At 38.1% G+C, this 25770-nt stretch overlaps 3 long non-coding RNA genes across 4 annotated transcripts; all 3 read left to right on the forward strand.

Annotated features, from left to right (window-relative positions):
* The first annotated feature begins 811 nt into the window (after positions 1-811).
* LOC132158501 (uncharacterized) lies at positions 812-12649 on the forward strand. The gene is made up of 3 exons (XR_009437693.1): positions 812-917; positions 7216-7371; positions 11535-12649. It is a non-coding gene; the product is annotated as an uncharacterized LOC132158501 (long non-coding RNA).
* A 2061-nt stretch (positions 12650-14710) lies between these two features.
* On the forward strand, positions 14711-19275 carry LOC132158500 (uncharacterized). Of its 2 annotated transcripts, none has more exons than XR_009437692.1 (3): positions 14711-14868; positions 18433-18502; positions 18873-19275. It is a non-coding gene; the product is annotated as an uncharacterized LOC132158500 (long non-coding RNA). The 2 variants fall into 2 exon arrangements; XR_009437691.1 differs by having other exon boundaries at positions 18433-18495.
* Positions 19276-22272: 2997 nt separating this feature from the next.
* On the forward strand, positions 22273-24034 carry LOC132158502 (uncharacterized). Its single transcript, XR_009437694.1, has 3 exons — positions 22273-22569; positions 23317-23396; positions 23522-24034. It is a non-coding gene; the product is annotated as an uncharacterized LOC132158502 (long non-coding RNA).
* The last annotated feature ends 1736 nt before the right edge of the window (positions 24035-25770 follow it).

Here is a 25770-nt window from a genome sequence, read left to right on the forward strand (position 1 = left end):
AACAACCTAAATAAACATACTCAACACAGTTGCTTAGGCAGTGTACATTAGTTTGAAAAAAGTATATAAGTTGGTAAAATGCTGGAAAATGGTTTCTTATTTTTGTATTCTGATTCTGGTAGTTTTATATATGCAAATGAAAGAAAAATCCCAAATGAGACCCTGGGAAAACCCAGTAATGTGTCTCATTTAGAGTTTGAAAAATGATCTCTACAATGAGTTGAATTGAGCTCAGATTTGCTAAGGTTTGACATATCAATATGAACTAAAACAAATGCCATTAATTTCTCCCAAAATGTAAATATTTGAGTTTATTATACAGATTACGTATCATAGTGTTACTTTCTGTCAATAACTGACTCATTTGTGCCTCTTTATATGATGATATCTAGATGATTTTAATTGAAATATGTGAGATAAAGTTTATATTTAAATGACACACAGCAGAGAACTTCCATTAAATTATGTTTTTAGTTATTTACAGCATATATTTCAAATATGTTCACCAACATTTTTTATAAAAATAAATTGTCACATAAAATTTCTGTTAATTTTATCATATATTATATAGCTTTCCACTGTAAGTTGTTAAAAAATAAGATTTCAAATGTCCACATGGGCTTTTGTTTCTTGCATTTTTACTGTTTCTTAGAATGCTTTAGTGCTGTTTGTTTATTTTATGTCAGCACACTCCTATAAGTCGACCTTGGCATAGAGCACTGGTAATCTTCATTGCATGTTTGGCACAGTAGGTCAGAGCAGGTGGTTTGTGCTCTGTGTGTGAGTGATCCGTTCTCTCTCCTGCAGAACACTAGATCAGACCTGCCCGGGGGGATCTGCAGCTATGCCAAGCCCAGCAAGGCTTCACTTAGCTGGGTAACATCTGGTGTGGCCTCCCCTGCCTCCTGGACTTCATGGTAAGAGTCAGAATCCAAGAACTGTGCTGAGATTTAGAAGAGTAGAAGAGTAGAGATTAGGAGTATTGTATTAAGAGTTTTAAAAGTGTACTTGAATTTTGTTGTCATAATTATTGACATTAATGTTTATTTTATTATTTTAAAAAAACCTGGCTGAGAGTAGAAGTTTGCATAATGGAAACATTATTGCCTTTAGAGATTTCAAAGCTTAAAAAAACCTCTGTATTTGTCACATTAACAAGATTTATTTCACACATTAAAACAGCAGGCATGAATGTAAAAAGCTGTTAATAAAAAGGTATACCAGAAACAGAACATTCCAGCTTTTGGCAAATTTCACTTATCAGCTATAATTAGTAATTTGGGTATTGTCATTCTAAATCAGATACGGTACTCAAATAAGTTATTATATATAGATATGCTCATACTTATACGTGTATATGTATATTATTATACAGAGGTGTGAAAAAGTTTTTGCCCCCTCCAGGCATTTTTTCTTTTAGCATGTAACACTTGAATGATTGACACCAAACAAATTTTAGTATTGCGCAAAGATAACTCGAGTAAGTACAAAATGCAGTTTTCAAATAATGATTTCATTTATTAAGGTAAAGAAAGCAGTCCAAAAATACCTGGCACATTTTAAAAAAGAAATTGCCACCTAAATCTAATCTTGCTGCAACAACTGCAATCAAGCATTTGTGATATCTGGCAATGAGTCTTTCACATCACTGTGGAGGAATTTTGGCCAATTCTTCTTTGCAGAATTGTTTTAATTCAGCCATTGGAGGGTTTTCAAGCATGAATGGACTGTTTAAGGTCAAGACCACAGTTCATATACATTTATATTTACAGTATATAATTTTTTTTATTTATATAATATAAAAATACTATAATATATAAGCATATGTTTAAAATACAAATCAAACATTATCAAATTACACTTGTGTATAGAACAGAGTAGGATAGAATAGAATAGAATAGAATAGAATAGACACTGACCTCAGTGGTGGTGACATCTGACAGACTCTAGGCACTTTAGTCTGACCCTTCTGGGCCTTACAGTTTGAATGAGAACAATCTGTTCAGTGGCCTCCATGTTGAATGTGACCCCTTATATTAATATTTAATGAAGTGAAGGGTAAGTGAATGTTTCTGAGGGAGGCTTTGCTCTCTCCAGGGTTAAGTGAGCTATTAATAATTGATGATGTGCTGATTTTTATGGTTCTTTGAGCATGTTAATAGAATAATGTACTTACTGACTGCACGGATAGAATAATGCAGTTAACGTGTGTGTTTTGCAAATAATGTAATTAGCATGTGTTCAAGGGGTCATCGCTGAGGGACACAGCACTCAGATACACACATCTACATGAAGGACCGTAGTATGTGTCGGTCATTGCTTTCTAACCTTATAAACACCCAACTGATTCAAATCTTGTTTCATCTTTTTCATTTCCGCTGTCTCTCTCTCGTTTCTTTCCCCCCTCTCTCGCTCTCTCTCATTGATTTTCTGTTTGTTTTTCAATCACATTATTTCCTGCACACAGTGGTGTAGCCAGCGGCTAAATGGCCCCTCTCCTACTAATTGGACGTTTAATTAGATCACAGATTTGGCCCAATTAGTCGCTGTAGGGAGGAGAGGGGATAGCCTGGGGGGCCATGTGTCTTTGCGTGTGTATTTATGTGAGTAGATGGTGAAGAGAGAAAGCAAGGAATGGAGATACAGAGAAGGGGGAGCGAGAGAGAAAGAATGGGAGGGTGGAAAAGAGATATCTTTCTCTAGGCTGCCTCATTAGAGATGTCAGAAAGGGTCTGCCATTATACTCCCCCCTCACTATGAGTCTGGCCCCAAGAGACCTATCAGAGCAACCCGGCCCAAGTGTGCTTCAGGGACTCAGACTGTGCCGTCTCTCAGTCTTCGGATCAGTTCAAGTCGCTGCTGTCCTGAGAGAGCCAGCACCAGCCTCAGTTTATCAGTGGCTAATGCCATACCTTCATGAAAACAGACCAAGTGTGCTTCCTCGGGGCCAACAGCTTGGGATTTTTGGCCCGACAAAAACCTTGGGCCAGAGCGGGCCAGCAGGGAGTAGAGGAGTGGTTATGAACAAAGGCGGAGTTTCTCCGCATCTGGAGAGCATCAGCGCCACGGATCATTTCATAAACCGCTATAACACCAGCATTAAATACCTTTTAAAATAAGATGAGCTCTAAACTAACTTCCAGTCAGCAGCAAGTGTTTGAAATAACTTGATCCGATGTGGATTATAATCAGCATACAAGACAGAAATATTTATAAGCGATGCAAAGGACTATGCAAGCTAGGCATTAACATTACCATAGTAAACATGGTTAATGCGACCACTTGAAGAAATCACACGTCAGCTTCTTATTCTCTATCACAATCGTGTATTTATTTAGTATATATTTTATCTTTAGTTATCTTTATATTTTAGTTTAGCTCCACGTAGACTAAGTCATACAGTTCCGAGGCTATGAACATTTAAGTCTATAAAACCTAAACTGTTGATCCCATGTTTTTTTTTTTTTCTTTTTTCATCAACTTTGCACTGTGGATCGCTGGATCAGCTTTCACCCAGGGTCGTAACATGATAGTTGCCGCAAGCCCTTCGTAGAATCACTCTGTTTCCCAAGCCGGCCCACGTCTGCTCACTCAAGCTGGCCTCCGCTCATTCAAGGCCGCGGTTTGTGATGCTGTTTCGTTGAGAAAGCGAAACTACTTTGTTTGGGCTTCCAAAAGAGGACATGATTAATAACGTTTATATCAAGTTTATAACATGTTTTATGTTTATGTCTCGTCGCTCCGGCCGGACATGCATTACAGTCTGTTAAGGGGCGTAACATTTCCGTCACATGCTTGAGGTATTCGGCCAATCACAACACTCTGGATAGCTGGCCAATCAGAGCACACCTCGCTTTTCAGACCGGTGAGCCTTGTAAAAATCAACACGTTTCAGAAGGAGGGGGATAGAGGAGAAACGATAATGTACAGTATGTGGAAAATAATGTGTTTTTTCAACCTTAAACCACATAAACACTTTCATAACACCAAATATACAAAATTATGTTCTTTTTAGCAGCATCATATGACCCCTTTAATACACTGACAGCTTTTGACCATTTATTGTCCTGTATCGCATAATGTATTATATGTCTTCGATGTCACACGTTAGACAGTTTGTATTATTTAATAGCAAGCATGTGTTTGTTGTGACTGACACCTTTGGAACTACCTAATTGCATTACATTGTCCATTGGAAGCCACACCTCCTTCACCAGAGGGGCTCATTTGTAGCTCGGCATTATGGGAGACCACGGCTAATGATACACAAGGTGATCATGTCAGTCAAGACCCACTACGGCTGGCATCCGCAGCATGGAGCCCTTTCTCCTCGGAGAAAGTACGGAGGATTTGCCCTCTGGGCATCAGATGAAAGGACTGATGTCTCTCAGCGAGATACTTAGAAGAGATTTGAAAGAAAAAAAAAAAGCGTTTTTGGAAAGCGAGAGGATGATGTGAATCATACAGATCTGCAATGACAAATGTGCACACAGCTCACCTTCTGACCCTATAGAATGTTGTTCATTATTCTTTCTTTTTTCTATTCTGTCTCTCCTTCTCCCTAAATCCTGATTTAGCTGGTTGTTCAATAAGATGCTGGTGGGGAGTCATTTGGCTGGGCTAGACATGCTGGATGCTTACCCACACACACATACACACACACATTTAAGATGAAGTGCTCTCGATTTTGTGCACATTGCACAAATCCTTAATGGAAAAATTTGAAAGTCTAAATCAGTGTTATTTTGTATCTCTATAACACGTATTTATTCACTTTGTCTGTCTGAAACTTTTTTTAATTGAACAGCTATACAAATAATTTACACTTGAGTATTTCTGTAAGATATGACAGATGCTGTAATTTTTTTTCATTATTATTAGTTATTAGTAATATAATTGAATCATTAGGTAGAGCTGATTTTCACATTTGAAGCTTTAATAATCTACAATAGCAAAGTTCCTGAAATAAATTAGTCAAAAATAAGTATGCACCATTCAAATGATCAGTATAATGACACTAAAATTTATATTTGATTTCCTCTCTCAATTTTTTCATTTGATTTAAAACCACACTAAATGTTGAAAATTACCAGCTCTTTTTTTACCAAGTCTGAATTGTATTTCGCATTTGAGAGAAAGTCATTTGATTTGTATGCCAGGCATTTTTGTTATTAAGCCCCAGTGTGTGTGTTTGCATGTATGTGTGCGTCCTAGTCTGGAGGAAATTGAGGAAAGCTTGTGGTCGATATGAGCGAAGCCTCCATAAAAACCTTCTCTCACGGAAAATGACTTCCCACGCGATCACGTACACACACACACTAACACTCCATTGGACACAAACGCACTTGAAAGTACACGTACAGATAGAGCTCTTCCCTCACACGCGCACCTTTCTCAAAGGCATCCATCCCCCTGCTGTCTTTTTTCCACATTGTGATTCCAAAAGCAGACTGTGTGTGCTGGTTTTTTTTGTGATGTCTGATTCCTTCTTTAAACTACGTGGAGTCATATAAAGCTGAATTATAGTGTATTGGCGAGCATTTAAAAGCTTTAATCAGAACATACACACACAAACACACACACACATGCTACTGAAGTAGTTGTAACTCTTAGTAGTTTTATGAGTCTGCATTAACTAACCCCAATTACCCTCTCATGAGGTGCGTGAGAACAGAGCGGCTAATTAGTTCTGTGTGTGTGTGACGGGAAAGAATGGCAAAGAAAAAGGCAATTGCATGAGTGGGTTATAGCACTCACTGAAATAGTCATTTCTGCGGTCATAAACATGCTTCACACACATTTATCGTGGATTTGTGTATGTAATTGATTTTTTTTTTTTTATCTCTTGCAATATTGATGAGCATGAATAAGAGATGAGTTGGGCAGGGTGTGTCCCACTGGGGGATTTGCCCCCTCCCTGCTACTTCCTGTCTAAGGATTACCCAGCATTCCGGCTGAACCACTGCGAGTGTAAGTAATGGTTGGTTTGGTCACCATTCAAAGCTCATTTCAGATAGAGTGAGTTTAGTTTGGAGGCCTGTAAACTTGATGTTTGGCCTCTGAGTGAGCACATTGCATGACTGCTGGTGTGTGTGTACAGGTTTATATGGTTTATAAGGAAATACACATACGTGTATAATGATGACATAAGTATTTATGAGGATACTTCCTGTGTGCTCGTAAAACAAATGAAAATCTAAAATGTATCTGGAAAAGTTATCTGTGAGGAGTAGGTTTAGGGAAAGAAAATACCATTTGTCCCTGTAAACCACACATACAAACATGTTTTTGTGTGTGTGTGCACCAGGCGATGCTGATTTCCCAGAATCCATCTCAGGTGCATGCGGCCTCTGTGAATGGAGACAAAAACACCACATGTACCTGTACATGTATCACATGTACCACATATATCAGTGCTCGATAATATTAGTAAGATTATGGCATATATATCAGGTAGTGTTTCTGCAAAAACAAAAAAATCCAACAAAAAACTGGCCCCAGACTTTTGAATGGTAGTCTATGTAAACATATTTTTCATCCTTTTGATATTTAATATGTACGTTCACGCTGAAAGGATTCTATTTTATTCAACCAGTCAATGTTGCAAAATATGTTCAAAATATTTTTTATTAATTAACAGAATTAATTAATTTACTTTTAAAGATTTTCATTTATACCATTCTTTTAAAGAATGTGCTGAATTCTTACTGAATAAGAAGACTGGCCATTCTTGAATATAAATATATTGTCTGACATGTTACATCTACCATGTTGTATTGTCTTTAGACCTGAATTTTTTCGACCTATAATGTACTAACTACAACCATGTAGATCATTTATTTTGGTACCAACAAGTACGATTTAGCAATTTATAAAATAATAATAATAATAAAACTACAAAAGATCCTATTCAGCTGGCAATTCTCATATTTTGGAATTGATCTCCAATGGCCTTATGGGATAGCAAATTGTACACTGGGGATTGCACAAATCCGTAAAGATGCAGTACATCACCTGGGTAGTGTTATTATTAAACTTAACCACACAAAAAACCCATTCAAATCAATGCATTGTTGCTTAGTTTTACACCGTCGCAGAAAAACATCATAAATGTACTATGAATATTTGATATATCACTCACCCACACTTCTTTTTACATTAAAGAGAGGTTTATGGTTGACTGTTTTATGTATGTGTGCTTTTTAATGTCCGCAGCAGAGTCTCGTCTGCGGGACAGTGAGGACCAGTTTGGCCGGACTCCTCTGATGTATTGTGTGCTGGCCGACAGCTTGGACTATGCAGAGGTGCTGCTTAAGGCCGGCGCAGCCTCAACAAGACTGACCACAGTCAGAGGATCGCACTGCACAGAAGGTGACAAGCACACCCACACACACACACACACACAGCCGTCTGTCTCTGAGTTGACCCTGATTCTGATAGACACTTAGAAAGGCTTGGTGTCGTTAGGGTTTACTGCCCTCTAGTGTTTGTGATGTTGACACATATCTGCCAATAATCTGAACATGAGAGCGCTAGTATGTGTTATGTTCTTTTGATTTAGTAAACTGGACAGTTGGAATGAGACTAGAGAAAAGGATTGGAACGGAGAGCAGAGTGGAGAAGAAAGAAGAAGAGTGTGAAGAGAGGAAGACAGGGAGGGACGGGATTGATGGGTAACACTCTGACATCTAGATCAATAAGAGCTGTAGCTCAGGGATTAACACTCTAATTGGGCTGGGAATAGAGACTGAGTACCCTGACACACACACACATGAGGGCTCTCCCTGGAATGTTTTACACGGGAGCTAAGGAGGCCTGGGAGGATACCTGATGAGAGGGGAGGGTCGTTCGCTCTCAGACACATTCAGACCCTTTAGATTGATAAACAGCTGTAACCCAAACTGCGGCCCAAGTTTAACATCCCTGGGGGACACCAAGTACTTCTTTCATCATTTTATTGTATTATTTTGCTGGCTTTGAATGCTTTGTCATTTTAGTAAAATGCAGATGAAACAACATCTGAGATAACTGGCCAGTCTATTGGCAAGTAGTGCCAGATTATTATTATTTTTGAACATCCAATTTAAACAGGTTTTTGATTTTAAAAAAAATAGTAGGGTGGGGACTTGGCTCTATCCATCAGCTGTTGGTTGGATTGAGGTAGATCTGAATGCAAGGTTGAAACTGAATTTAAGATAGGGGCAAGGTTTAATGTTTAGAGAAGTCCAGTATGTGTCATCAGAGAGAGAAGACTGGAAGACTACATTTTGATTAAAATTATGAGGTCTACAAAATGTAGAAAACAAAACATTTTTGCTAATTAATCATTCACAATAAGATCAATAGCATGCATTTAGATAACAGATGGAGATCTTTTTTTTTCATTTTAAAGGGATACTCCACTCCAAAATGAACATCTTGTCATTAATCACTTAACCCCATGTTGTTCCAAACCCGTAAAAGCTTTGTTGGTTTTTGGAAACAATATAAGATACGTTCTGTATGCAGGCAGCTTACACTCTTCTGTGTCTGTCGTGCCACATGGATGCAGCGTTTTCTTTCAAATCAAAGCATAAATACAAGTAAAAAACATATCCTTGTGTTGCGGCTGATACAGAAGAGCGTACTCTGCTTGTGTTCAGCTCATAATCTCCAAAATGGCACTACGATGATGTGGAGAGACGAATTGTTGAAAAAAGTCATGATTTTTATTCTCTTTGTGTACAAAAAGTCGCTTCATAATGTTACGGTTGAACCACTGATGGCAGATGGACAATTCTGACAATGTCTTTCATACTTTTCTGGACCTTGACAGTGCAATTTACTTGGCAGTCTATGGGACAATAACAAGCCTCCCGGTTTTCATCCAAAATTTCGTAATTTGTGTTCCGAAGATGAACAAAGCTTTTACGGAACGACATGGGGGTATGTGATTAATGACAACAATTTCATTTTCTTTAAGTTGCACAAACATTAAGTTATGGTTTTCCAAATAGGAGTACGTTTTCTTCCATAGAAAAAAATGACAGACTTCACCTTTAAAGCTTATAGTTTCACATTTTCCATAAGAAATATGGAGAAAAAATGGAGTGTAAATCTAACTGAATTGAAATCATACGTTTTAGTTGTATTTTTGATCAAAAACATTGCTATTGCTAAAATAATAATTAAATTAAATAATTACTATTTAAAAATAACTATTTTTCTTTTTGAATATATTTAAAAAATGTAATTTATTCTTGTGATGGCAAAGCTGAATTTTCAGCAGCCATTTTCCAGTTTTCAAAGTCAAATTTTTGGGGAAATTTACTTACAAATAGCTGCCTTTGCATATTACGTTATGATATCCCTCATATGAGAACGCATATGGAGCATATGTGTCAGATTTTCCACTGGAGTGAAGCTAACCAAACTAAAATGATAGTTTTAGACGCTTATGGGCCTTGACTGAAGCCAGACTTAAATTTTAAATGGTTGTGGGTTAACAGGTGTTGTCCGCTAAATGAATGAATGACTTTTATGAGCCGGTTCTTTTAATGGATCAGTCAAATAGGCTGGAGAACTGAAGTGTTACTTTTTTCAATCAGTCTTCACAGCTGCCCTAATGACTTGGCCACAGTTCTGACTGAATTATAGTTAAATAGTGCAATAAATTCATTTGAAAACATAAAAATTCAGGGTAAATGGATTGTTATTAAAGGAACACTCCACTGTTTTTTGAAATAGGGCTTATTCACATTATTTCCTACATTTAGATAGGTGGGCAAATGCATTTTTGTGTCAGTGCATGCATTGTTTTAGTTTGACTGGGTCGGCGTTAGCTTAGCTTAGCACAATGAATGGAATCCTTTGTTGCCAGCTAGCATGGCCTGAGTAAAAGTGATCAAAAAAAAAAAAACCACCTAATTACTTCTTGTGGCCTGCGTATTCACAACGAGTACAAATAGCGATCCAGATTAACACTAGGCGATTTCCTAGGCAGATATTGACTTGGGACTATATTATGGGGAAGCACAGGCGAAGCACTGCTACTTCGGTGCAGAGATATCACGCAACACATGAAATCCCACGAATTCCGTCAACATACCGGCGTGCAACGCGTCAAAAAAAACAGAAGAAGAAGAACATCCTGGCGTGACCTGCACCGAGTGTCTTCGCTTTTGGATGATTTATTTTGAGAAGTTACAGCAAACATGGTTATTACCTGCATAGCAAAAGGTTGTGAGAACAAGCAAAGGACATACACGAAAGTAATGTTTCACAGAATTCCATCTAATGTGGAACTGAGAAATAAATGGCTAGCAGCTCTGGAGATCTGTAGTTCAACACCTCTCAACAAAATAAAGCAGTATCGTGTTTGCGAAGAACATTTTGCACCAGAGGACTACTTTGAAAACACAGGAAGAAAAAAAGTGCACATGTAAGTTGTCTTTTATTTCTCTTCCTATATAACCTATATTGCCTGTGAAAACATCAACTCTATGTGAATACAGCTATAATATGGGTCGATCTATACATGCGTCATGATTAAAATAATCACTTACTCTGTGGACAGCTGTCCATTTGGTCCATTCGGCGTGGGGCGTTTTTTCCAGTTCACTTTGTCAGACCGGAAAAAAAATCGAGTACTGCAGAATGGATCAGCGCCGTGAAATCCTCTGTAGATGTGACACAACTTCGGGCACGCTCATCTTGATCTGACGTGTTGAGCCTGGTCATCAATGGCAAAAACATGTCCCACTCTCTACAGCATAGACACTCTATTTCCGTCGGCATAGATTGGCATATTCCCCCACATTCACACCACCAGTTCATGTTGGCTCTCATCACGAGCGATCCTCCTCCTGTCGTTCTATTTCCAAAGCACGCAGCTCGTCTTCTGTAAACTCTGGTTCAAATAGGTATGGTTCTGGTTCTTGACTGTCTGAGAAGTCACCCTCTTCGTCTCTCTCAAAATCAGCCATGTTCATCGCCATTCGTGTACTGTAAGGAAAATAGCCAGGCAGCTACTATTCATGCCGGTATGTTGACGGAAGTCGTGGGATTTCATGTGTTGCGTGATATCTCTGCGCCGAAGTAGCAGTGCTTTGCCTAAGCAGCAGTGCTTCGCCTGTGCTGCCCCATAATATAGTCCCGAGTCAATATCTGCCTAGGAAATCGCCTAGTGTTAATCTGGATCGCTATTTGTACTCGTTGTGAATACGCAGGCCACAAGAAGTAATTAGGTGGGTTTTTAAAAAAATTTTTATCACTTTTACTCAGGCCATGCTAGCTGGCAACAAAGGATTCCATTCATTGTGCTAAGCTAAGCTAACGCCGACCCAGTCAAACTAAAACAATGCATGCACTGACGCAAAAATGCATTTGCCCACCTATCTAAATGTAGGAAATAATGTGAATAAGCCCTATTTCAAAAAACAGTGGAGTGTTCCTTTAATGCTTAGGACTGTGATCTATTAGTCTGTGATCCTCCAATCCTTACAAACAGACAACTGTCTAATTAAAGTTAAAAGATGTTGATTATGTTTTTTCAGGGCAATGTGCGCTTCATGAAACTCTTACTGTCACACCACACTGATTGGCGGTTAAAGGATCTGGAAGAAATGACCCCATTACACCTGGCAACCCGACACTCGAGGTCCAAACCTCTGTCTCTGCTCCTCTAGCACATGGCACCTGGTGAGGTGGACACACAGGACAGGAATAAGGGACCAAACACAAACTACACATGCTCTCACACATTTAGCGAAGCTCGTCTATAGCTGGATTGGGTGGGGATTGGGGTGAATGCGAGGTTAGGTGGTGTGTGTATGTGTGTGTTTGTGGTTGTGTATATGCCATAAAGCAGCAGGGGAGCTCTGCACCCTCTGATGTTTCTCTGGAGGATATGAGCTCTGTTTAAATTGTCTAATAAAAGATATTTTCTCAGAGCTGCTGCGAGAGCTTGCCAGGCGCCTACAAGGCTCAGGATCTCATCGCAATGTTAACCTTATGTGTGTGTGTGAAGTGACAATCACTCACTCGCTGCATGTCTTCCACGAATCGCAGAGAGAATACAAACCAACCCAATTTCACAATAAAGACAAAATGCATGAAAGCCTGTTTTCACCTCTGTGTAAAAACATAAAGCAGATCGTTAAAATTAGAAATATAATCACAATAATGAAACTAAAGTTGCAGTTAGAAGAAAAAAAGTCACAATTGTAAGAAATAAAGTCATAATTGTTACATATTTTGATAAAGTAAATATATAAATTGTGAGATCTAAAGTTGCAGTTACAAGAAATAACACTTGCAACAAAGTCAACATATATAGCTGCATTTATTTGATCAAAAATACAAATAAATTGTAATATTGTGAAATACTTAATATTACTTATATTTTCAATATAAAGTAAATTTTACCTTTGTTAATATGTTTTCGAATATCATTAATTTCTTTGATGGCAATTCTGAATTTTCATCAGCCATTACTCCAGTCTTCAGTGTCTCATGATCCTTCAGAAATCTGGTCAAGAAACATTTAATCTTATCATCAGTGTTACAACTGACACTTAATATTTTTGTGGAAACCAAGATACTTTTTTTTTAGGACATTAAAAATTACAGGTTTTATTTTAAATATTAAGTTTTTCTAACATTCTGAATGTCTTCGTCACTTTCGATCCTAAAAATAGAAACTAATTAATTAGATATAAATAATTTGGAAATAAATAAATTAGAAATAATGTTGTAATAGTGAGATATACGCCACATCGTAAGATTTAAAGTCACAATGAAACAGGCAGAAACAGACTTTCATGAAGCTGGAAAGTTTCATAATGTTTGGCAGGGCTGTTGTACTTTACTATAATATATATATAATGTTACTGTATGAGCTATAATACCAGTAATAGTAATAGCTATAGTACTATAGCTAGCATTAGTAAACACTGAAGCTTTAGACTAGAGAAGTTGATATGTGCTGGTTACCATAGAGCAAAAGAAGAGTTTGGAGAGATGCGTACTGTATGTGGGCCCCGTGCTTTCCTGGGAAACACTGCTATCAACTGCTCCAGATTACCAGACCACATGCAGCTTTATTCACTTTGGTTCCAATTACTGTAAACATTCACCCCAGTTTACTTTCCGATGATCTACACACATACAGCAACTCTTTAGATACGCCGTCATTTAAAATCTCATTCCACAGACAAACTGCTCAAAGCTACTAGGGTTATTAAGGCTCCTGTTTTAAATCATTATTCTGTGTGTGTGTGTGTGTGTGTGTGTGTGTGTGTATGGTTGTGATTACGCTAACATGAGTGCGTATGTGTGTGTGTGTGCGCGCACTGTGGTTGTATCAGTGCTTCCATTGAGTCGCATAAGGGAGTTTTGTTTGCAGGCCTTCATCCGTCTGTTGGTTTTGTAATAATTTGATAAGCAGAATCGTGATTTCTCGTGATGAGGCTTGTTCTGTGGCCAGATGCAGAAAATAGCTCATCTAGTGCGTCTTTAGTCTTCACTCTCCACATTGGCTATTTGGGCATTTTGGGGCTGGGGAAACTTGAGTTATTGATAAAGAGAGAAGGGGTCTGTGTGTTTTAGGTACTTTTTGGATTTGGAATCAAACGGGAAATGGTTTAAATTTAAAGTTAAAATTAATTTTACTGATTTTACTAATTTTACTTATTAATTTTCACAAAAAAATGACTTAAAGTTGTAATGTATTGTTTAAAATACTATTTAAATGGTAAACAGTTCAGAGATTTCTAGTGGCAATTATGACATTCTGGAAATGTGCACTTCCCATCAGTCTTCACATTCAGTTAAATATACATATAACTTGTTCATTCTGTGGTCTATTGAGTATTTTGACAAACGTTTTTATTTCAGCACCTAAAAAGAGTGTAGTACCACCAGCTGTGCTAAACACATTTTACCTAAATCAGCACAGAAATAAATGTTCTTGGCCTAGGCCTGGTGGTATTGGATAAGAAGATCTTGACACTCTAAGCCCAGAGGAAGCTGGCTGACTAGTTTGATGCGATATGATGAAGATCGAAGGACTTCTTTATTTGTGCTCTTGGGAAAGCTCTGTAATGTTATCTTCTTGATTGCAGTTCATTGACAGCCCACTCGCTGTGATCATTTAAAGCCCAAATTTCCTTGAAGGCCATGAAGCAGCTTTGTAGCCACAGTGTAACATGAGTAAACAGTAAAACTGGAAATGTAATCTTTGAAATTGAATGTTGTTTGTTCTGCAGCAGACAGCGCTGCATTGGAGCTCCTTCTACAATCACCCCGAGCATGTTAAGCTGCTGATCAAGCACGATTCAGACATTGGGATCCCAGAGAGTGAGGGCATGATCCCTTTACACTTGGCGGCACACAACAAATACTCCAATGCTACACATACAGTACGCTATATCCTGGTGAGTCCACACTCACTTATTCTCCTCACACATACAAATAATACAATTACAGCAACATCAGTATCTTGTAGGAAGCTGCTCCAACCGAGTCCCTGCTGAAGTGGCAGGATTATAAGGGACACAACCCTCTCCACTTTGCAGTGGCTGATGGGAATGAGGCAGTGGTTGAAGTGCTGACATCATACGAGGGCTGCAGTGTGACAGCCTAGGACAACCTGTTTAAGACGCCACTGCACTGGGCAGCACTGCTGGGTACACACGCTTATTCTCATACACATATGCGGAATTTGACTGCTTAAAGGAATTATTTTTAATTGAAATAATTTGCTAACAGGTGCTAACACTGGTTTGTATGTGACTGTGTAGGTCGTGCAAAGATTGTACACCTTCTGTTGGAGAGGAACAAGTCTGGGATGATCACGTCAGACAGTCACGGAGCAACACCTCTGCACTGGTGAACGTGATTTCTCCAAGCACAACATGTTCCAGTATCAACATCCTTGTTGATCCTGGAACAACATTCTAATCAACCAATCAGAATCGAGATGTAACTTTTCAGAAAATATCCGTTTTAGGCTTACAATCAGGGTTAGGGGCTTCTACACCCTTGTTAATCAGCTATCATATCCCACTGATTTTAGGAATAAATTATGGGTAGGGTTAGGTTTAGGGGCAGGGATTTAGGGGCAAAGTCTATATTTTTGGACAAAAATGTTGATCCAGGATCATCAAAAGATGTTGATCCAGGAACATGACGTAGTTGGCAAAATCACAGCGACCCATCTGCACTGTGGAGCTCAGAGCAACTATGCTGTAAGACAGAAGACATCTTTTTAAATGTGTAAAATAATGTCCTGTATTTCTGAATGTTTTGCTTTTCATTTGTTTTTTTTTAAATTGGGCTCCATTAGAGCTTTAGAAAGAAATTGTGACAGAAAGTCGGTTGAATTATTTGTTCATTGATTCATTAATTTATCCAAATAAACATAGATGTGATTTTTAATGTTTTTAGTCATTCATTGATTTTTTGATGTATTGATTAATTTATATACATACAAATATGAATAAACCAGGTGATTGGGATTATTTTGTAGTTGATTTATTTATTTATACACAAACAAATCTTTGTTTATTTGTTTATTCAGATATATATATATTATAATAAAAATAATAATAATAATTCATTACATTTATATAGCGCTTTTCTAGGCACTCAAAGCGCTTTTACATAGACAGGGGGTATCTCCTCATCCACCACCAGTGTGCAGCATCCACCTGGATGATGCGACGGCAGCCATATTGCGCCAGAACGCCCACCACACACCAGCTTACTGGTGGAGAGGAGACAGAGTGATGAAGCCAATCAGTGGATATGGGGATTGTTAGGAGGCCATGATGGTCAGAGGCCAATGGGCGAAGTGATATGGCTGCCGACAAAGTGTATATATATACAGTACAGACCAAAAGTTTGGACACACCTTCTCATTCAAAGAGTTTTCTTTATTTTCATGACTATGAAAATTGTAGATTCACATTGAAGGCATCAAAACTATGAATTAACACATATGGAATTATATATGGAATTATATACATAACAAAAAGGTGTGAAACAACTGAAAATATGTCATATTCTAGGTTCTTCAAAGTAGCCACCTTTTGCTTTGATTACTGCTTTGCACACTCTTGGCATTCTCTTGCTGAGCTTCAAGAGGTAGTCACCTGAAATGGTCTTCCAACAGTCTTGAAGGAGTTCCCCGAGAGATGCTTAGCACTTGTTGGCCCTTTTGCCTTCCGCAGATACCTCCCTCGGTTGTGTTTGTTTGGAGGTGAGACTAAGCTACATGTGCTTCGAATTTACAGTAAATTATCTAAAGAATAAAAAGGAAAATGTCTCATTGTAATTTGACATTGCTAATTTGTCTTGCTAAGATCCTTGACTCATGAGAGCTAACAAAAAGTTGAAGTTAAGGCAATAGGAAGTCTGAGCTAGAAGTCTACGTTAGACCACTATATATTTTTTCACTGCATGATTCAGTTTATTAAAAGGCATTTAGAATGATCACAATTCAAGATATGGGGCAGAAATGTATATATTTATGTAATTTCATATAGTTCATCAGTATAACGCGAAGACTGATGTTTTTTCCCCACAAAACAGCAGCATAATTACAAATATGATATTGAATTTTTACAGCAGTTCAATAAACAAGAATTTAAGACACTCGCTTTAGACACAATATTGACTTTAGACTATTGTTTTGCTCTATTTCGGCAACAAATATAATTCCAATTTGCTCCTCTGAGCAACATGATGCCGTTTTGTTTCTAATGGCGCATTTCCACCGAGTGGTACGGTACGGTACGGGTCGGGTCGGTACCCTTTTATTTGCGTTTCCACTGCCAAAAGTTGAGAATGGTACCAAAAAGCCGAACCGTACCGTACCACTTTTTGGGTACCCTTCCGTTGGGGTACCTAGCACAGTGGAACGGTAGTAAAGGGTGGAGCTAGACTCACTGCAGAACGTTGATTGGTTGACAGAGAATCGTCATTTGCGCGTGCCGCAAGGGGAAAGACACAACACACGAGGCGTCATACACCACGCCTATCAAGTGACGTTATCACTACTTTCTGGAATACACCACGCCTATCAAGTAAGGGTACTGTTGGCAGTGGAAACGCTAGCCAAATCATGGTTAACAGACCCGACCCTTACCGACCCGTACCGTACCACTCGGTGGAAACGCGCCATAAATGGATCAAACATTTAAATAATTTGATTCGGTCGCAATTACTCACTTATTAACCGCGACTTGCTGCCACCTACTGGCGGTTTACATTTTTTTACATTTAAAACATCTCATTACATTTTTTTTTTTTCAAATCTCAGTATTCAACGTTTTATGTTTCAAATATCAAAACAGTATAAATGAATGCAGGTGCATAAACAGTGTGTAAATGCATTAAAATGCCACTTTTAATGCAGCTTCTGTGTTTTCTTTGCATTGCAAAGATTAATTTTGTCAAAACTGATTTAATTTGCATGGTAAAAGCCCAAATCACTTATTCTAATTGAATGATTAAATTTAAGAATTTGACTGAAAAGATTGTGCACACTTTTAGAAAAAATGGCTTTATAAAGCTAAAAATGCCCATAAAAGGTAAAAATCTATTTAAACTTATTGGAAAAGATTAACTTCTATCACTGCTTTGAACCGATAACCACACAAAATATGAAGAATATCAAAAACTTTAGTAGTCAGCTGTCCACGGTAGTCCTTAAGATATCAGCACAATAACACACTCAGCAAAATATGGTCTAATTCTTGTTGAGATATTGAGATATATATTTTTTGTCAATATCAACACCCCTGATATACTATATTTAATGTTTTGTTTAGAAAAAAAACAACAACATTTAAATAAAAATGAGAAGTGACATTTTTTCCACTTGAGCCCCTGCCCCTGCTGCTGCTGTTGGTTATTGCTGTAGTAGATTTTTGCTGCTGCTGCAGGCAAGGAAATGAAATTGCTGCTGCTAATGCATACAGTGGTACGTTCCCATGAGTATTTAAGACATATTGCTGCTGCACAAATAGCATATAAAATAACCTGTAGCAGATCTATACAGTTGGAGCTGGGGAAGGTGGAGAGTTTTAGAGAAACTCTGAAAGTGCGCTGCAGGAATCTCATTTGAATGCTAGCCAGCCATATAAATGCAAGGCAGTAAGCTCATTGGCTGCAAATGCAGCATAAGCCAATCAGCTTAATCAGAGTCGTTTAACTCTGAATACAGGGTTCCCACGTTTCTTGAAAGTACTCTAATATCAGACACATGGATTCAAAGCCTGGAAAATACTTAAAACAAAGTTAGTGAAAGTGCTTGAATTAAATTTAAAATTTATTTTGTTTAGTTTTATCAAGTTCAAAGTCAATGCAGCCATTTACCAGTAGATTTTGGAGAACTTTGTTTTCATCTGCAGACAAGTTTTATGGACATGCTGATTTACTTTTTCACAGGCTGATCGCTTCCATGCCACACCTCACTGATGCTGGAGTTTGTGCTGAAGCAGCCCTGACCAAGTATTGAGTGCACAAATTAACATACTTTAAAGAACTTTTGCAAATCCTTTTTTATTTTTATATTGATCTTAGGAAATATTCAAATATTTTTAGATTTTGGATTTTTTTTTCATGAGCTGTAAGCTCAACTCATCAAAATTAAAAAAAAAAAAAAAAACTTTTAAAATGTTTTACTTAACATGTAATGAATATAGAATATATGAAAGTTAAACTTTTTGAAATAGGTTAAATTTTATTTATTTTATTTTAATTTTTTTACTTTATCATGATATTCTAGTTTTTTTCGGATGTGCCTATGGATAGATATATAGATTGTTTGTTTGTTAATTTGTTATTCTAGGGGTTTTGTATATTTATTATATTCTGTCTCTGTTAAGAACACAGTCGCAGCGTTCCTAACACCACCCTTTGCGAGATAAGATCAATCTGAAGAGACGAAAAGCATTCATGTGGGCTGCGGGGAAGGGTAGTGATGATGTCATCAAAATTATGCTGGAATTGAAAAAGGACTTGACATAAACATTACTGACAAATATGGAGGGACAGGTGTGTGAGAGAGTTACACAATCACACAGACAATCATTTTGAACACAATTATTCATTCCTTGCCTAAACTGGTTAGATTTAGCTCAGATCAGTGATAATTGCATTTTCTGTTCAATCAAGCAATTAACAAGTCATATCCTATGTATGTACCTCCATGCGGCCATAACTAGAGTTGACTGTTTGGTCACTGACTTTATGTGCTCTTTTGTGTGTGTGTGTGTGTGTGTGTGTGTGTGCGTGCATGCGTGCGTGTGTGTGTGTGTGTGTGTGTGTTTGTTTTGCGCCTCATGCGGCTGCACTCTCAGGGCATGGGTCCACTGAATAGCTTGGATGGGTTAAATGCAGAGCACAAATTCCAAGAATGGGACACATACTTGGCCACATGTCACATCCTTTTCTTTCCTTTTGTGCCTTTTGGGTTAGGTGAATAAAGATCTCCTGTAACAAATCGATGTGTTTTTGAAAGAAAAATATCCATATTTAAAATGTTACAATCACTTGTCTCTCACTTCCACTAAACTGTTGTAGGCGAAAGCCGTTCTTGGCTAATGACGTAGGATATATGCTTTGTGCATTATCCAGTGATTAGTGAGGAATGCAGAAGTGTGCAGCAGAGACAGCTAAACAAAATGCCGGTCTCGAATTAGAAGCACAAAACAAGGATTTTGATACAAGCTCCTCTATGCCCCACCTTTCTGAAATACATTGTTTCTTACAAAGCTCATCGGTCTGAAAAGCGAGGTGTGCTCTGATTGGCCAGCTATCCAGTGCTTTGTGATTGGAAGAATGCCTCAAGTGTGTGATGGAAATGTTATGCCCATTGCCATATTACTGTGATGCATGTCTCAGATGCATGTCTCAGTCAGAAAACGGACGCTACAAGACAAAAACAATAAAACCCATTACAAATGTTTGTTGCATCCAGTGGGGACATAATTATGAATTATAATGACTTATACTGTATTTTTACACGTTGCATTGCCACGTAAACATAAAACCATGCATATGCATATGTGATGATCAGAGAAATGAAAAACAAAAAGCGCTACCAGTCCTCGTGCCCCGAGGCTCTGCATAAGATAATCAGCTAGTTAGAAGTGAACTCCGTGCATGAACTGTGTTCCCATTGACATGGTCCCTAGACAATGTTCATTGCTCCCTACTCCCTGAGCAGAGGAAATATGTTGAAGTTTACCTCACTTCAGAACATTCATTCATGAATTTGTGCTGCGCAACATCTACATGGACAAGTGTGACATCATATACCTCTGTAAATAAATACAATTTAAATTCACGTCTAGCACACTTCAGTGCACTTTGAATGGAACATATTTGTTCGGTTTGGACTGGAATCATGGTGGAATAACTTGTGATGTCCCCTTCACAGGGCACTTGCAACCGAATACAACAAACGTCTGAAGCCATAAGAGAAACATACAAAATGTGCAGGGCAGGGAGGCGCTCATCAGTTGCAAATCCTTTACATATGTAAACATACAGTCTGTGAATCAGAACAGCCGGCATTGTAGTCTTCTCTCCCAGGATCAGGAAACAGTTCTCCATAAAATGTGCTGCACACATCTGAAAATTTGGGTTGAACTGTTCCTGAACAGTGTTGTAAATACAACTTAACCAATGATTTCTAGTTGTGTCCTCTTTTGGAAGGCCAAACAAAGTACTTTCGCTTTCACAACGAAACAGCATCTCCACAACACAGCGCTGGCAAGAACAGCGAGAATAAAAGTTACGCCTTCTTTCTTTGCATGAACATTTGGGTGTCGTTATGCAAATCTTCCCACATCATGACGTAAGACATGTGGGGCTGTGTTTAAACTAGGCATTTTAGGGGGGCGTAGACGAGTCTTAACTTTTATAAAGAATCTCTCTTTTGGGTTTAACTTTACAGATCTTCTTTATGCACCAAGAGCTTGTTACACTCCAAAAAAGAAAACTTGTAATCACATCATATGACCCCTTTAAGCAGCTTGACTGTTTTCAACATTGATAATAATGATGAATGTTTCTTGAACACCAAATCAGCCCATTAGAATTATTTCTGAAGGTTCATGTGAGACTGAAAATGGAAATAATGGCTGCTAATAAGTTCAGCTTTGCCATCACAGGAATAAATTACACTTTAAAATACATTAAAATAGAAAACTGTTATTTCACAACTGTAGTAATATTTTACTTCTAGCAAATGCAGTCTTAGTGATTATAAGAGACTTCTTTCAAAAACAAAAAAAATCTTACAATTGTTGAATGAAACATTTTATATATAAATTATAATCTAATATTTGGGGACCTTAGCATCAAAACATATATTCAAGTTCTGACTATAATCATTGTTTTTAGGTTCACTCCTCTAAACAATGCCCTGCTGGGAGAGCATCAGGAACTAACCCAGTTTCTATTGGAGCATGGAGCTCTGTCCATCACCGCCATCCAGGACATCGCTGCTTTGTCCATCCAGGCTCTTTACAAGGGCTACAAGGTCCGACGGATCTTCAGAGAATGCAAGAAGCTCCTCATGAGGCACAAACAACTACGCAAGTATACCGCAAAGTAAGACCCACACGCTCTTCCTTGAAGAGAAAGAGATTAGATAAATGGTGGGGTGCAAATATTCTCTTACCCACAATCCAGTGCTGACTGATGTGGCGAGGCTGATCTGCAGAGCTGACACTGAATGTTTGCATGAATATAATACCTGTTGTTTAATTCTGTGTGTTTGCTCAGAAGCAGCTCATCTATACCTTCCTACTTTGCTGAGGAATATGAGCATCAATTTCTTGCTGTCAATAATGGAAATAGATGAGATGATAGAGAGAGAGAAGGAATGAGAGAATCCTCCCTCCTTTTCTGTTAATTGGGCAACGTTCAGCTGCTCAATAGCTTGACATTTAGAGTCTGTCAGCTCTGAGGATGCATGAATACACACATACGCAGCTTAGAATATGTTCTCTCTTTTCCAGGGTCTGCTTAAACACTTTAACATACGTTAATTTAATTGCCGTTAAACTTGTTTGCGTAGTCCGTCACTCTAACCTTCTGTCCTTTATCAGTGTTATTCTGCCCACAATCTATCCGTCTACTCTTTCTTTTTTTCTTTTTTTCTGCTAGGTGCTCAAAACATGGAGGGATATTTATCAAGTGTCTTTCACAAATGCTGCCCTGGTGAACTCAGATATTGACCTGGAATTATTGTACCAACCAATAGTCAGAACTCTAAAAACCTCAAATTAACCTAATGATGAGCCATCTAACATCTCCAACCGCACCTCTGTCACACGACAAAAAGAGAGATGGGCGGAAAGAGAGATGCACAGAGATAACGATAACAGATCAAGGAATGAGGGGAATAAATAGACTGGCAGAGAGAAACAGAAATGTATGGGGATGGAAAGAGATAAAGAGAGATGGATGGTCAGAACAAGAAAAAAAAAAGTTGACAGAGATAGAAAACAACAGAGAAAGCATCCATAGCAAAAACCAGGAGGCCGTTGCCATTCAGAGATCATGGAGGAGGTACTGGTGTCTGTCTTTTTTTTCCTTCCACTTCAGAATTCATTAATGCTTTTACAGCTTTGGTTTCAAGTATTTAAAAAGCCCATTGAGAAACAACCTCGGAGATCAAAACAGTTAAGTTACTGTTAAAAAAAAAAATCACAGTGGTGAAAATGAATGAATTTTTTTACTTCAGGAACCCAACTGTTGGATTTCCCTACATCCTTTAAATCAAAATTTCATTCAGATCAAGATCAGTCTGGGATGCATTTCTCAAAAGCAACTTTTGGCGCAAGTTTCGTCAAATGCAGTTCAGTGGAACTAACGACCATAGTTAGCTAACTATGCTTTTGAGCAACACACATCTGATCAATTAAGGTGTTTAAATGAAGGTTTTTCTATCCAATTGAGCCATCAACTAGATTACTTGACTGCATATAAAATTAACTACGGTCTCTTCTGTCTCTCATATTACTCTGAGGCTTCATTCATTTTACATTCTGAAAAATGTATTCAAATGTATTTATTTAAGAATAAATGGGCAGTAAATTATAGCAGATTTTCCACCATTAATAAAAATACATTTACCTTTTAAATTCATTTTTCACAGAAAATGCAAAAAAAAGTCTGCAGATTCCATCAGTGTCTGCTCATATGTTGCCCACATGTTCCTTATTTGAGTTGTGGCATGGCTTTTTGCCCACCAGCACATCAACACCTCTGAGGGCAGGTCACCAGAATTTGCCTCTTATTTATTTGTGTGTGTAGGGAGTGTAATGGAGGCCCATGAGAGCATTTTCTTTTGATGGCTTTACTAAAATAATGGGATTCAGAGCACAAATAATAAGGTATATGCACATTCTTGAAGTCCTTCTTTGTGAACATTAACGTGGTTTGCTTGTTTGATATGTTTAATATGCTGTTGCTACTTTTGTTGGTGCACGTGAAAGCGTAACTTGTTTTTTTAATTCAGGTCTTGTATTCAGGGTCGTCTTCCTAAGGTACTGTGCAAGAGTGGGAAAGGGGCAGAGTCTGCTGAAGTCACAGGCCCGTTGATTCAACTGTTATGGGAGTGGCCTATCTCTCATGACCACACCCACCATAACACTTCTGATGTTCAAGCTCCTTCCACATGGAATGTAGTTTGTTTTTAAAAATCAGTATTTTGTCATTTAATCATTATTTTTGTAATTTAAAAATCAGTATTTTTCTGGTAGATATTGAAAAGTCAATTTTAAATTTTACTCAAAATGCGATATTCGCAGAGTTATTAGGTAATGTTTTCTCCCTCTTTTTCCAAAACACGACAAACGCCAGTCTCCCTTGTTTGCAGAATGCGATATATCCGCTCAACCAATCACAGAGCACCATTCCACACACTGTAGACAGTAATTGGCAGCGCTTTGAAATCACTCTGCATCTTAGTTTTCCTAATCTAATTTGTACTTTTTGATCAACAAACAAGGGCTGCACAATTAATCGAATGAGATTGTCATCCGCATCTCGTCAAGAAAGCCGGTTCTGTGATTAATAGTACGGGTAAATCTCCATCATGTGCTTTTAGATGGAGCAACAATTAATACACAGAACCGTATCGCGATATTGCATAGCTTGTCAGTGTTAGTATTTTTATTAATGCCATTTATGTTTTTGTTAATGCAGCAGCACATAGCACTAGTCAACTAAATGAATGTAACATGGCAAAGAAGAATGCACTTTTGGAAGTAGAATGTAAGGGAAACGTACAGCAATTTTGGAATTTCTGTGGTCTAATGTGATATTGTTCATGTTTTTGTTCATGATGAAACTGTATTTTATTGCTGTAATTAATTTATAGCATTAACAAGATGACCCACTGAATTAATTATGGAAGTGATGACTGATAGATGTATTTTTAGTCCAGTGCCTATATATACAGGTGCTGGTCATATAATTAGAATATCATCAAAAGTTGATTTATTTCACTAATTCCATTCAAATTTTGAAACTTGTATATTATATTAATTCATTACCCACAGACTGATATATTTCAAATGTTTATTTCTTTTAATTTTGATGATTATAACTTACAACTAAGGGAAATCCCAAATTCAGTATCTCAGAAAATTAGAATATTGTGAAAAGGTTCAATATTGAAGACACCTGGTGCCACACTCTAATCAGATAATTAACTCAAAACACCTGCAAAGGCCTTTAAATGATCTCTCAGTCTAGTTCTGTAGGCTACACAATCATGGGGAAGACTGCTGACTTGACAGTTGTCCAAAAGATGACCATTGACACCTTGCACAAGGAGGGCAAGACACAAAAGGTCATTGCAAAAGAGGCTGGCTGTTCACAGAGCTCTGTATCCAAGCACATTAATAGAGAGGTGAAGGGAAGGCAAAGATGTGGTAGAAAAAAGTGTACAAGCAATAGGGATAACCGCACCCTGGAACAGGATTGTGAAACAAAACCCATTCAAAAATGTGGCGGAGATTTACAAAGAGTGGACGGCAGCTGGAGTCAGTGCTTCAAGAACCACTATGCACAGACGTATGCAAAACATGGGTTTCAGCTGTCACATTCCTTGTGTCAAGCCACTCTTGAACAACAGATAGTGTCAGAAGCGTCTAAAGACAAAAAAGGACTGGAATGCTGCTGAGTGGTCCAAAGTTATGTTGAAATGTGATGAAAGTACATTTTGCATTTCCTTTGAAAATCAGTGTCCCAGAGACTGGAGGACGAGAGGAGAGGAACACAATCCACGTTGCTTGAGGTACAGTGTAAAGTTTCCACAGTCAGTGATGGTTTGCAGTGCCATGTCATCTGATGGTGTTGGTCTACTGTGATTTCTGAGGTCCAAGGTTAACGCAGCCGTATACCAGGAAGTTTTAGAGCACTTCATACTTCCTGCTGTTGACCAACTTTATGGAGATGCAGATTTCATTTTCCAACAGGACTTGGCACCTGCACAGAGTGCCAAAGCTACCAGTACCTAGTTTAAGGACCATGGTATCCCTGTTCTTAATTGGCCATTAAACTCGCCTGACCTTAACCCCACAGAAAATCTATGGGGTATTGTGAAGAGGAAGATGCGATATGCCAGACCCAAGAATGCAGAAGAGCAGAAGGTCACTATCAGAGCAACCTGGGCTCTCATAACCCCTGAGCAGTGCCACAGACTGATCGACTCCATGCCATGCCGCATTGCTGCAGTAATTCAGGCAAAGTATTGAGTGC

Source organism: Carassius carassius, chromosome 15 (genome assembly GCF_963082965.1).
Source record: "Carassius carassius chromosome 15, fCarCar2.1, whole genome shotgun sequence".
Lineage (NCBI taxonomy): Eukaryota > Metazoa > Chordata > Actinopteri > Cypriniformes > Cyprinidae > Carassius > Carassius carassius.